Source organism: Ailuropoda melanoleuca, chromosome 9 (genome assembly GCF_002007445.2).
Source record: "Ailuropoda melanoleuca isolate Jingjing chromosome 9, ASM200744v2, whole genome shotgun sequence".
NCBI classification, from domain to species: Eukaryota; Metazoa; Chordata; class Mammalia; order Carnivora; family Ursidae; genus Ailuropoda; species Ailuropoda melanoleuca.
The window spans coordinates 98685743-98700603 of NC_048226.1; positions in this window are offsets into that span (position 1 = coordinate 98685743).

Sequence of the window (14861 nt, forward strand, 5' to 3'; positions counted from 1 at the left end):
ACTTGAGTAGAGCAGTTAATTAATATAGTACATTTTTTGAGCCATGTCACTTTTTCTTTATGTGAAGTCAAATAGTACTTAAGCAATGCTATGAGACATGGGAGAAAAATGTAAATTTGGTATCTGCCTTCAGGGAAATTTCACCATAGCAGGTGGAAGACACACACACAGGAAGAACATTTCTGAACAATCAGATTCCGAAGACCTGGTTCCTACACCCAGCTGAATCATCAGTGTCCTTACAAATAAACCAAAATCACATTAGCAATTTTAGCAGAAATAACTTTATGTCAGGAAATTGTTAAAGAAGTATAAAAAAGCCCAGTAAACAGGGTGCCTGGCTGGCTCAGTTGGTAGAGTGTCTGACTCTTGGTCTTGAGGTCATGAGCTGGAGCCTGACATTGGGTGCGGAGCCTACTTAAAATAAATAAATAAGTAAAAATGAAAAATAAATATAATTTGGGGTGCCTGGGTGGCTCAGTTCGTTAAGCATCCAACTCTTGATTTCAGTTTAGGTCATGATCTCAGAGTCCTGGTATCAAGTCCTGCATCAGGCTCTGCACTCAGCAGGGAGTCTGCTTAAAGAGTCTCTCTCCTTCTCCCTCTGTCCCTCCCCACCTCAAATCAATCAATCAATCAATCAATCAATTTATCTTTTTAAAAATTAAATAAATAAATTTTTAAAAGACCAGATAAGCAAAGGGAACTCCTTAGGTAAGTAGTGGCAATAACTATACAAATGAGCTGTCCTGTCTAGGACCAGGGAGAAATGGAAATCACTCAGGTCACCACTGTGTGCCTTTCCACCATGAAGGACCAACCCCCTCCCCCCAAGTCTCTGGCTTACATAGGGTAATCTGCTTGGCCTCTGTCTCCATGGTCCTCACTCAAATAGCAACCCCTCTAAGTCCTGACCACCCCCACAAAGAGGCACAGAATGAGGAGGGCAGAGGAAAGATAAGAAGGATATGGCCTCAAGTGTAACCTGCAGCAAAGGAAGTCTCCCAGGACATCCGCGCCCTGTACCAAGTGGCTCTCACNGTCACCCCTGAGGCCATCAAAAGAACGTTGCAGCCATTTACTGATAGGAGGGCACAGGAGGGACAAATCTGAGGAAATCTCAGGGACAAGTTGGACACGTCAAGTTCGACATTCCTATCAAACATCTCCACGACTAAGTAGGCAGCTAGATGCGGGTCTGGAACTCGGGGGNCTCACCCCATGAGGCCATCAAAAGAACGTTGCAGCCATTTACTGATAGGAGGGCACAGGAGGGACAGGTTTGAGGAAATCTCAGGAGACAAGTTGGACACATCAAGTTCGACATTCCTATCAAACATCTCCACGACTAAGTAGGCAGCTAGATGCGGGTCTGGAACTCGGGGGTGAGGTCCTATCTGAGACAGCAACGTCAGAGCTATCAGCCTCTAGCTGGTATTTAAAGCCACAACATCAGAGGAAGTCACCAAAGGATGACGGCGATGGAAAGGAGAAATAAACAGAGATGTGAGCCTGGGAGGCACCAAGCTTAGTGTCTGAGGGGACAAGGAGGAGCCAGTAAACAAGAAGACTAGGATAAAATAGATAACGGAGTGGCCCTGTGGTGCCTCAGACACCAGGCTGCTGGCCTTGGAGGTACAAGGACTAACTACACTCTCCGATGCTGATATCATTTAGGATCCAGGGGTGAGACTGACAGCCCCCCAATTATTTAAACAGGGAAATCTGATATAAAAGAATCACTAACAAGGTATTTAAGAACTGAAAAGGGAAAATATAAGGTATCTGGGAGCTCAGAACTTTGGGAAGCTGCCACCAGCCACAAGAGACTGCACTGATCAGTGTAGAAGTTTGCCGGAGGTGACACAGGCACCGGAACTCAGGCATTCTGGGAGGGGACACCCCTGTGCTGGGGCCGGGCATCTCCACGCTCAACGCAGGGGCTCCACGGAGCTGGGTCCTGGATATCCAAAGATGTGACAGTGACCAGCTGGTGTTGGTGTCTCTGAAGAGCCAGCTGGATCTGTACGTGCAGTTCGGAATCACCGCTGCCTGGATGAACAGAGCGTCTCCAGGGTCCTGTCTCTGGGATGGGAAGCAAAAAGCAGGCAGAATGCAGACAGGAAGCAGTGCGACCCTTCCCTTCTGTGCCTCCCCCCTTGGGTCTCTGTGAAGCTGGATGATGGGAGGGGGCTGGTGTGAGGTGGGTGACCAGAGAGGACAAGAGTCCGAGCCACCGGGCAGGAGGGGCCACCTACATGGATACAAACTCCACTATCATTTAGGGACAGTGAGCCAGGGACTATTCTGTAAGGCATAAGGATAGTCCTCGTGGGGCTGGGAGTAGAGAAGGACCAGCTAAGCCTGCAAACAAAGGTCCAACAAAAAGTGATTGCTGAGCACCACACCTCTGTCTGTCATATGGGACTCAGTATCCTAAAAGGCAAAACAGTGATCTGGGCCAAGGGCTGACGTTTTTTCCCTGCAAAACATCAGCTAGCAAATATCTGAGGCATCATGAGCTGTATGGTGTCTGTCACAACTACCCAACTCCAGCAATAGGAAAGCAGCCATAGACAATATATAAATGAAAGCATGTGGCCGCCCAAAAAAACTTTATTTCTTGACAGTGAAATGTGAATGTTTCATCATTTTCACATGTCCTAAAATTACATGCTTTTGACTTTTTCAATCATTTCAAAGCGTGAAAGTCATCCTCACCTGGTGGGCTAGAGTAGCCAGGAGGATTTTCCTGAAAGGTGTGCTTGGCCATCTCTGGTTTTGGGTCAGGCTCTGCCTTCACAAAACACGAAAACCCGCAGATAATAAGCCACAGGCACAACAATGTCTAGTTTGAGGTAGAAAACATGGATATGATTTTGGAAAGACGTGCAAGAAGTTCTTTGCAAGTTCCAGAACCCAGGGAGACCGTGGAAGAAGTGGAATATTAGAGATTGCAATGTGCTGATCTAGACACGGAAGGGAAGCCTTAAGAACACCACCAGCTCTCAATCTGCGGAGCAGATGTTCTTGCTTGGGTAGAACTACGCATTACTCCTCACGGCCCCTCCAGAGCCTCCCTGTCTGGCAATTTTCCATAAAATGGCCAATATGGCAGGCTAGCAACCATCATTTTCAAATACCGTCTGCCTTTATGGGTTGCCATAGCACGGGGTATGACAACAATCTGAGATGACAGAAAGGACATGCCCAAGCTCTCATGGACAAGGGATATTTACCACCACATAAACAATTTTCCAAGGCACACTGGGAGGGCTAATAGGAAAGACAAGGAAGGAATGAAGTATCTGGAAGGGATTAGCTCTTGGCCAACCGTGCCTATCCTGGGCTGCCTGGCTGATGTGCTCTGGAAGTGCAACGGGACGAAGACCGTGTTCTCTCTCCCTGCAGCTCGGATCAGTCTGGAGCCACCATGGGTGCCACAGCACGACTCTTCAGGCTTCCTCCACCACGCACACTCCAGTTCCCCGAATCAGGTAAAGCAAGAGGGGCAGTGATGCCAGCAGGGAAGGAGGACACAGTCATTAAGGACACATAAGAGTCATGAATGGCTCTGCAACCAGCCTCTCGGGGTCCAAATCCTGTTTCTGCCACTTCATACCATGAAACTTAAGACGGGACAGATTATTTAGTTGTCTGTACATTAGTTTCTTCAACTATAAAGACACGCAGAAAATAGTAGCATCAATCCCACAGGACTGTCTGGAGAATGAGATAGGTCATTACATGTAAATTGCTTAAAATAGTGCCTGGATGCAAAGGAAAACATTTAATAAATATAATTGACTTTTGAGCTCGATATAAAAGCTGTGGTTAGTTTTCTACAACCTGGTGGACACACTCCAGTTTCCTGGGCTTGAGACCTCACGTGTCATGAGCTACATTCACACAGGATTTCTGAATACTCTATAAATACTCCACACCCATTCTCATTCACGCTTTTGTACTCACTCTTTTCTGTACCTCCTAAATCTTTCCCTATCCCTGTCCTGAAATCCCTACTCATTCTTTCAGATCCAACATGAAAGTTGCTTAATTTTGTACTTTCTCAGCCTCCGGAAAGTATTTAATTCCTTCCCCCATAAGCTCTCTGGGCACTTTCCTTGACTTGCACATTGTCTGACAGTTAAAAGGGTCTTCAGGAACTTTAGCTTTCTGGCAGTTCTATTATAAAAGATGAAAGTCCTTTTATCTCTCTGGCAGAGGGCAGGCTTTCCTACACACATTCCGTAACATTAGTTAGCCTTTGCTTCAGACCCAAAACAGTTACAGGATTTTGTATTTGTAAGAGAATGCCCTCAGAGCTGAACACAAGTTTCCTTCCTTTGGTTTGCCTTGGTACTGCGCAGAGAAACTGGATTTTTCTTAAAGTAATAAACATCACCTGAAAACCAAAAGGGAAATACACAAAGGAACACACATGGGCAGTGATCACGGGAAGCCCCAGTTCTGGTTATGGAGTCGAGGTTCCAGAGCTCCCGGAGGCAGGAGCACATAGTGACAGGTGGTGTGTTGAGTGCAGAAATGCATGGGTCAAATTCCAGCCCGCGCGCCTGATAGCATGTGAACTTGAGCAAGTCTATTCATAGGTGAGAATGCTGAGTCAAAAATAGGGCGGGGTCCCTGGGTGGTCACACTCCAGTAGATACCTGCACCCCCTTCCCCAAAGTTTTGGGGGTTCAGATTTCACCCACCTTTGAAACATAACTATGGCTAATGTGTGGAAAAGGTGGGTAGTTCCCCCAAACTCAGGTGGTGAAATTTCCACAACTAGAAAATGCAAGAAAATACTGTAGAGATATTCCCAGAAAGGTGGGAGCTGGGGGCTGGGGTCTAAATCATTAGCAGACACACCAGTGTCCACCAAAGGTTTCATCCCTCACTGTGGCACACCAGAATCACCCACATTGGCAGACCATGGTCGAGAATACTTGATAGTTTCTCCTTTTGACCAAATTGTTGTCTTAAATCATCTCCTTCTGACCTGTCTGCATGCAACCAATCTGATTTTATCAGATCAAATGTAGCTATAATATTTGGTTTGATTTTTTTTGTTTCATTTATTTTTTCAAGCTTTTATTTAAATTCCAGGTAGTTAACATGTGTTTAACATTAGTTATAGGTGTAGAATTTAGTGATTCCTCACTTACATATAACACCCAATGCTCATCACAAGTGCCCTCCTTAATCCCCATCACCTACCTAGCCCATCCCCCACACCTCCCTCCAGCAACCCTCAGTTTGTTCCCTAGAGTTAAGAGTCTGTTTTATTGTTTGTCCTTCTTTTTTCTCCTATGTTCATCTGTTTTGCTTCTTAAATTCCATATGAGTGAAAGCATATGATATTTGTCTTTCTTTGACTGACTTATTTCATTGAGCATAATACACTCTATCTCTATTCGTGTCATTGCAAATGGCAAGATTTCATTCTTTTTGATGGCTGAGTAATATTCCAGTGTATATATATACACCACATCTCCTTTATCCATCCATCAGTGGATGGATATTTCGACTCTTTCCATAATTTGGCTACTGTAGATAATACTGCTATAAACATCGGGGTGCATGTATCCCTTCGAATCAGTATTTTTGTGTCCTTCGGGTAAATACTTAGTAGCGCCGTTGCGGAGTCGTAGGGTAGCTCTACTTTTAACTTTTGGAGGAAGCTCCATACTGTTCTCCAGAGTGGCTGCTTTAATTTATCAATTCGTTTAATCCTGAACCCTATCCCATGAGATAGCTATTTCTTATTATACTCATTTTATAGGTGGGGAAAATGGAAGCACAGAGAAGTTAAAGCATTCTGTCAAAGTCACACAGTAATAAGTGAAAGATCTGAGATCCCACAGGGAGGCAAGTCTGGTTCACTCCAGACCTCCCTCTAAGCACCTTGAAACACAGTGATGTTTCACATTGATTGTAAAATTTCTTTGCTTATACAGGGACAGATCATGCTTTGGTGATCTGGTAATCAGTGTTTAAAGCTTACTAATTGTAGCCTGATTAAACATCTTACAAGAGGGCATTTTATAAACAGTAAACTGTGGAGGGTTTCCCAGGAAATGGATTACGGTCAGGCATTTTCTGGTAAGTTCTGAGATCTTTTAAAAAGTGCAATTGTAAAAGAGAAGGTAATCCCATTAAGGTAAGAGGTAGAATTACAAAATAAACTAGGCAAGGACTGTGCTATGGAGAAGAATTTAATATGACAAAGCAAGAGATAATTCCAAGAAAGCTACTGGAAAAAAATAATTAGCTATTTAGAGGTGATATAATTACTCTGGGCCCTCACCTCCCCATATGCATCAGAATAAATCCCTCAACAATCAGAGGTAAAATTTTAAATGGTACTCACAGAAAAGCAAAGAAAATAAAACTTGGATCTTCCCAAACCACTGGGAAAAGGGCTAGCTGCTTAATTACTAGAAGAAAAAAAAATCACACATGCACACACAAAATAAACAGATCTGAATATATAAAAATTAAAATGCTTTCTATAGAAAAGTAACAAATTAAAAGGGCAAACATGTCTTAGTATTTTCAGAAATAATTTCCCAAGGGTTATGGACTTTATTACACAAAAGCTCAGCATTGATATACGAATGATACCAACTAGACAAATGGGCAAAAACATGAATAGCAAAGTTATAAAAGTGGAAGTTGTATTTTTCTCAAACATTTTAAATAGTCAATTTTAGTAATAACACAAATCAATATACCTAATATACTGAGAAATGGTTTTTAATGCCTTAAAAATAGAAGCTTAAAAATATATTCATAGGAAAAAATAAAAATGAAAAATATATTCATAGGTATATCTACTTTATAAATAAAGACATCACTTTATTCCCCATTTTGCCTACCCACTGGGTCCCACTGTCATGTATTGCTACTGCATGGAAATTGGCAAAAGCCATTTAGAAAGCAATTAGGATACACATATAAATGGCCACTGAGTAATAAAATCAGAAATTAATGCTCAGAACATATATTTATCCACAGACAAATTTAAGCCTACTCATATAACTTGGAATGAAGAAGAAATCCAAACAAATCATAAACCATGAGAAATGACTGACGAGCCCCATATACTTCCCAACCTGGGAGATGTGAGCTGTACTTGAGGTAAAGTCATCCTCAGACACATGAATGAGAAGAAAGGAAGAAAAATAAAGTTTAAAGCATGATCCATTATTTTTTAACTTTTTATAAAGCTAAAAAAAGGAAGGTTTCTTCCATTTTTCAGGCGAGATCTGAAAGATACGTAGAAGTCCGCTAAGTAAAAAGAAGAGAAACACAATCCAAGCAAAGGGCTTGAGGGGACGAAGGAGAACGGACCAGGTCCTGGCCAGTCTCCCTAGGCTTACAGCGCTTCTCTGCTCAACCTGAGACCACGTAAAACCAGAGAAAAGTTCACTGAAGAAGAAGGACTGATATAAATGATAATATTTTTAACTTGCTACTTGGATACACGCCCCACCCCCTTACCTAATGTCTCCCTGCAAGGTGGAAAATGTGTTGAAAAGCAGCAGGGACGTACACACCAGTCTGTCCAGGAGGCGGGAGAAGGCGGTAACTCACGCGGGGTTGCTGCTGGGGTAAGACAGTATAGGAATGGAAGTGCTCTGTGTAGCAGGTAAAGCGCACCGGGAGTGGTGACTGACGGATTCTAGGGGCAGGTGACAGGAAAATGACCTGACCATCATGACTTTCCTGAAAGGAGAAATCCTCCAAGAGGGAAGTAGCTCAATTGGCCAAATGTGCTAAATTCCCAAACATCTGTTCTTCGTTTGTTTTGGGTTTTTGTTTTTGTTTTTTTTTGTTTTTAGTAGACTCTTCCAGATTTTACAGAATATTGTATTGAATGGATGGTTTAAATCANCTCAATTGGCCAAATGTGCTAAATTCCCAAACATCTGTTCTTCGTTTGTTTTGGGTTTTTGTTTTTGTTTTTGTTTTTTTGTTTTTAGTAGACTCTTCCAGATTTTACAGAATATTGTATTGAATGGATGGTTTAAATCGTTTTGGAAAATTTCTTTTTAAAAAAAATTTTTATTAAGCAATCTCTACTTAACGTGGGGCTTGAACTTACAACCCTGAGATCAAGAGTCACATGTTCAAGAGTCGACAGGTGCCCCTGGAAAATTTCTGCATATATATATTTTTAAGATTAATTTATTTGTTTGAGAGAGAGAGAGGAAGCGGAGGAGGGAGGGGCAGAGGGAGAGAGTGAGAATCTCAAGCAGGCTCCACACCCAGCACAGAGCCTGACTCGGGGCTCAATCATGACCTGAGCTGAAATCAAGAGTCGGAGCTCAACCCATTGAGCTATCCAGGCACCTCTCTGCATATATTTTAAGAACCATTTTTCATTGTGTCTTCATGGCACTTCTAAGAATATTCTCTTTGCCAAAACCTAAGATCAATGAGTGGTTTGGTCTGTTTATAAATATATTTATCATTTAAAAACGTAGTCAGTATGTCCATTTTTAACATGGAAATCTTTTAATTTATATTGATTATTGTAATCCTATGTTACATTACTTCCTATTTTTTATTAGCAATGTAACATTTCAGATGCTTTGATTTCTGAAAGAGCATATCAACATTAAACTGTGTCTGGCAATTAGTATCTAAATTCTAACACATAATTTGGCTGTTGTGCTGCCTTATTGTTCATATTAAATATCCTGGTTTTGCACTTTTATGAATTTTATTTAAACTTATTATTGAACTCTTGAAAATGCTTATTATGTATTTAAAAATNCTTTGATTTCTGAAAGAGCATATCAACATTAAACTGTGTCTGGCAATTAGTATCTAAATTCTAACACATAATATGGCTGTTGTGCTGCCTTATTGTTCATATTAAATATCCTGGTTTCGCACTTTTATGAATTTTATTTAAACTTATTATTGAACTCTTGAAAATGCTTATTATGTATTTAAAAATCAGTGTATTAACCACATGGCCCATTATAGTAACCCGTTCTAGGCCTGCTCCCTCCCTTCCTGTCCCTTTGAATGGCTCTTCCCGCCATGTATAATTTATTCTGTAACCACCTACCAAACTGTCCNAGCCTGCTTCTTCCTCTCCCACTCCCCCTGCTTGTGTTCCCTCTCTCGCTGGCTGTCTCTATCTCTGTCAAATAAATAAATAAATAATCTTTAAAAAAAATAAATAAATAAATAAAATTTAAAAATTCAGTGTATTAACCACATGGCCCATTATAGTAACCCGTTCTAGGCCTGCTCCCTCCCTTCCTGTCCCTTTGAATGGCTCTTCCCGCCATGTATAATTTATTCTGTAACCACCTACCAAACTGTCCTATCCCAACGTCCTTGTTAGAACCAAATTTAAGCATCTCGTCTACCACTGAATTTAAATACTTCTGATTTAATACTTCTGATTTCTTGGGATACTTTCAAATATGAGTTCCTATTTTTTCCCAAAACGTAAGTACTTTTAGTCCTTAACACTTTGATTTTTGCCCAGTAAGGCTGATTTCAGACTGCTAGCCTCCAAACTGTGGGATATGAACTCTCTGTTGTTTTAAGCCTCCTGAGTGTGTGATAATTTGTTACGCAGCCCTAGGGAGCTGTAGGTGCTGAGCGTACATCAGATTTGGGTTCATTCTCTCAGGGTTGTTTATGAAAGCGTATTTTTAACCACTATTAATAAATTCTAATGCCGTTAAATTTGAATGCAATATGAAAATATTAATTCAAAATCTGCATGGTCCCTTTAGGATTTTTAAGAGACAAATTGGACTTTTGATTGCTGAACTATGATGGTAAAACCTCAAGTTGTCCTACAGTCTCAGGAGCAACTACCTATCGGAGTTCTTGCTTCAGATCCACTTAATCCATACCTGCCCTTTTCTGCAGACGGCCTTTGTAGGAAAGAGAGGCAGACAATGAAAAAGCTAGCTTTGTCCAGTACCAGCACGGCTGGAGCTACAGACAAATGCCCTAATTGTTCAGGAGAAAGAAAAGAAGTATGACAGCTAGGAATGGCAAAAACAAAACAAAACAAAACCAAAAAAACAAAAACCAACCAACCAAAAACCAAACAAACCCTTCATATTTCCTTCCTTTAGTTGCCTGGTTGAAATGTATATACCTGTGAATACTTTCACCAAACTTCTGAGTTCTCTATTTACCATAAAAAGCTCTTTGTCCTTGTCATTAAAATATTGCTATGACGAAAAAACTTAAATCTGTCGAAATAAAATCTGCTGAAGTCTTGCAGTTCTACAACCCACCCACCTGATAGGATTTCTTGTAGACTTTACAGAGTTAAATGAAACATACATTGGTAGACATGGTAAGGTGGTCACTCAGTAAATACGTCTTTGATGACCACACAGGAAGCCCCAAAGGCAGACCAGTTGGTGTAGGAGAGCTGGGTGTTGCTGATTCCATATGATTAACGGTGAGGACAAATCTCTACTTGAGAGAGAAGTGAACGCGTCCTATGCCACAGGCAGTGCTGATACACTAAGTGGCAATGGGCTCCCTCAGCAGAGAGTCGACAACAGTCAGTGAGCTTTGGTTGGACTTCAAGAGAATGAATCTGCAACAGAGACTGGAATGATCAGACGCAGGAAGAAAACGACGAGAAGACTGGGTCATGAAAGCCAAGGGCAGGAAGTATTCCACAGAAGAGGCAGCAAGCCACCAGTGAGACAAGATAAGAGAGAGGAAAATTAGAAAGTGCTGTTTGGATTTAATAATAAAAAAGCCACTGGAAACTTTAAACAGAGAGGGGCTTTTTCTCTCAGAAGCCTCACTGGGAGTGTGTTGAAGAGATGGTGGGAGGTAACAATAAATGGAGACAAGAAGTATAAATAAGAGTGGGGGGTGGAGGGGAGCAGCTGTAGTTTGGAACAGGCGAGGAGCCCTTACCACCCTCTAAAAGCAAAGACACCCGAGCATTTCTCAATGATGAGGTAAGGGACTGACTTAAGAGAGAAGTTAGAAACACAATAAAGAAAGAAATACCAGGAATATGGGGCACCTGGTGGCTCAGTCAGTGAAGTGTCTGCCTTAGGCTCAGGTTATGATCCCAGGGTCCTGGGATCGAGTCCCGCATCGGGTTCCCTGCTCAGCGGGGAGTCTGCTTCTCCCTCTCCCTCTGCTGCTCCCCCTGCTTGTGTGCGCTCTCTCTCTCTCACTCTCTCTGTCAAATAAATAAATAAATAAAATCTTAAAAAAAAAAAAAGAAATACCAGTTATAACAGTATTTTATTAATCCTGAGAAGTCAGGAGGTGATGGCACTAGAGAGGGCACAACACACCCTTATAACTAAAAGGAACAAATATAATATGGGAGGACTTCTGCTCCCAGCCCAGATGGGGTAACAGGTGCAGGGTTCCTCCTCCCTCTGAACAAGGAAGTACAGATAAAACACAGGAGACAATGGTTGGCAAGATGTTGATTATCCATGAATTGGGGTCTTAACTATGATGAAAATATGTTAAGACACAAAAATGAGTAAAATGCTGTCCTACACGCTCAGAAACCATATGCCAGAAGTGGTAGACTACACGTAACTCACTTCAACTCATGGGTCAGAGATAGTGCTATCTTGTGTTTAAAAGACTGAGCAGTTTAGTAGAGCCTTTTGTAGAGCATTGGTTCATTTTCAAAGAGATGGACATCAAAATGCTTTACATTAACAGAAAGATATGGATACTCCTTTTTTTACACTACAGGTGAGCATTCTGCCATGTTGTGAAATATTCTTTTAATCCAGTCAATTATTTGTGAAGAACTATCACTCAGTGCCCACATATGGGCAGTGGAGCTCATCTGGACAGGAGGAAAGAGTTCCTCTGTCTGGTGTCCTTTAATGGTTGAAAGGGATGTTCTCAGTGAGTTGGATACACCTGGTTCATTCGTACCTGCACAGTGTACTGGTCCCAGGGGCAAAGGTGGAGCTGCTCCTGCTGTCCATCTGGACATATCCCATTGGTTCTCCTCACCCTGGTCACATCACATTAACCCCATCATTCAACCCAGCTCTGTATTGCTGGGCATACCCATCCCACTGCCCCGGGGCCACCTGGGATCCTGCAAGGTAGATGGATTTGGAGAGTGACTTTGAAGAAAAGGTTTGCAAATCAGTAACATGCAACAGCCCACACTGCCTCAAAAATAAGAACGTGTATCCTGCATGTTGAAGGAGACTTTACAATTGTCTAGTCACTCCTGACTTGATCCTAAACAGTCCACAAAGCACCAATCCAAACATGACTCAAGGACTTCTAACATCTTCAGAAGACCCATGGTAACCATTGCATTGAGGGAACCCAGATTGTGCTGACCTGTCTTCTCAGGATGCTACCTCCTGGAGAGAGCTCCTGCCCGCTCTCCTCCCAGCACCTCCCTCACTCTGGACCCCATTCTCTCTGCCCCTCCTTCCTTTTAGACAACAAAACATGCTCTTACACCTCTGCTCAAAAGCTTCCATTAGTCCCCCTTTATGGACAGCATCACTCCGAACTCCTTAGCATGGCACCTGAAGTCTCCCACTGCCTGAACTCAACCTGCCTCACCTTCCTGCTCTCCCACAGTCCACCCAGAGACCAACTTGCAGCAGCCCAGAATTTACCTGCAAACCCAAAATTTGCAGCACCTGCAAAATTTACCCCCCAAAAGGAAACCGTGAATCCTGAATGTGAATGGGTTGTAATGTGCCTAATTGAATGGGTTGTAATGTGCCTAATTTTAGTGCCTATGAACCAACCCTCCAATGTAACTGAGGTTCCCTTTACAATGGCTCTTATTATGTAGCAATGACTTTGAGTTCTAGCGCCCTGTGTTCCAATACCAGGTAGAGAAAACCTTCCATGAGATTTTTACTTCTTCCTATTTAATCGTAATCGCATAACCTATTTAAGGAGGGCAATAATAAACATCCCATAGAGTTGAAGTCGTTTATATTTGCATATATTGTCTGAACTTCAATCCCTTTAAAACTTTGCAGCTCTCACATTCCCACTGCACAGATTAAAAATTGAATTCCAAACAGACGTTGTTAACAGTGAACTATATGTCAGGAATTATATTAGACTCAGAAATATGAAGATACATCAATAAATTTATGTAAAAATAGTTATTCAGTAGCAGAGTCAGGTTGAATATCCTAAATATCCTGATTATAATTATTTTTAACTCGCATCCTACTAGTATCCTGTGCATATTTATAAATATATATAATCTATACCTATAGTGTTTTAATAATTAAGCATCATAGACTTAGTGCAAGGTTTGATCTATACAATTTGCTTGGTCTTCGTCATTCTTATTTTACAATGGAGTGGAGTTGTCCTTAATAGAGCTATCTCTAGGCGTGATTAGATTTACAATGAGAAAAAAATTGTTAATGTTTCAGAAGTTCAGTCTTAAGAATTTAAGAAACATCAATTGTTGGAGAACAAAAGTGGGACAGGGAGGGGTAGAAATAAAGAGTGCCGTCAAGTACCCACTGCTGAGCAGGAGGACATCATGGAACTGCTGGGAACACTGACCCCCCCTTTGCTTGTCCCTATTATGTGTCTGAAAGATAAACGCTGTGATCCCAGCTCCCAAGAGAAGGTATATATGAGAAGCCATGGGGCAGATCGCTCTCTGGACTGGGAGTCAGGGACCATTGGGCAAGTGATTTAACTTCTCTCAGCCTCAGTTACCAAACTTGCAAAATAGAGATAATTTTTGCCTAACTTTCAGGGTTAAGGTAAGAACCAAATGACAAACCTAGAAGAAGCCTGCCTTATGTAGGTTTCAGTAAACTCATTTTTCCTCTTGGTTTGGATGCAGAATGGAAAGGGTACTGAAAATATCACACTGATTTAGCCTAAGTGATAACACATTGATTGGTTGAATAACTATGAATTGAGTGCTCTTGAGCCTCTGAAGGGGCAACTCAAGGAATCTTTGAGTAACTCTTGCTTTTTTTCATGTCGGAGGCAGGAGACAGGGCCAGAGATGTGTATTAGTCAACTAGGGGTTCCACACCAAAATACCAGACCTGCGGCATTAGACAACTAGCGTTATTTTCTCACAGACCTGCAGGGTGGTCACCGGAGATCAAGGTACCAGCAAAGCTGGTTGCTGGAAAAGCCTCTCTCCCTGGCTTCCAGACAGACCCATGTGTCCTCAGCTGCACTTTTCCATGTGTGGACAGACAGCATGCTCTCTCCACGGGGTCTTCTTCTTACAAGGTCACCAGACCTATCACATCAGGGCCCCGCCTTTATGACTTCATTTAACTTCAATTTACCTCCTAAAACGCCCTCTCTCCAAATACAGTCAATTGGAAGGGTAAGGAGTCCAAATATGAATGGTGGAGGGAGAGGCGCAATTCAGTGTTTCAAGTCTCATGAGAATAAGTAAACGTAGTAGGGATGAGATCTTGGTCTGTGCCAATCCCGGGTCTCCAAGTTCTTTCTAAAATCCCCGGCCACTCACTCTTACCATACACAGTCAAGGCCCCCAGTGCCAGAGGATCAGGATACAGAAAAGAGGAAAATGCTCCAGCACTGGGGGCTTGATCCCGGAGAGACTGCCCATCCCAGAGGTAGCTAGCTAATTCCTAGGGATAGCAAAGGGCTTCTCTGAGAGCCTTTGATATGCAAACTAAGTTGGCTCCAGCCACAAGGGGTTTCTCACTTTTCCTCCCTAATGACCATGCACTGACAACGTCCTGTCCTCTGCTTAGACAGTTCTTTCCCCAGACCTTCAGTGATTTGACCCTTCTAATCACCCCCATCTCTGGCTTAAATGGCGCCTCCTCAGAGAGGTCTTCCTTGACTAGCCTATGTCACCACTTGTT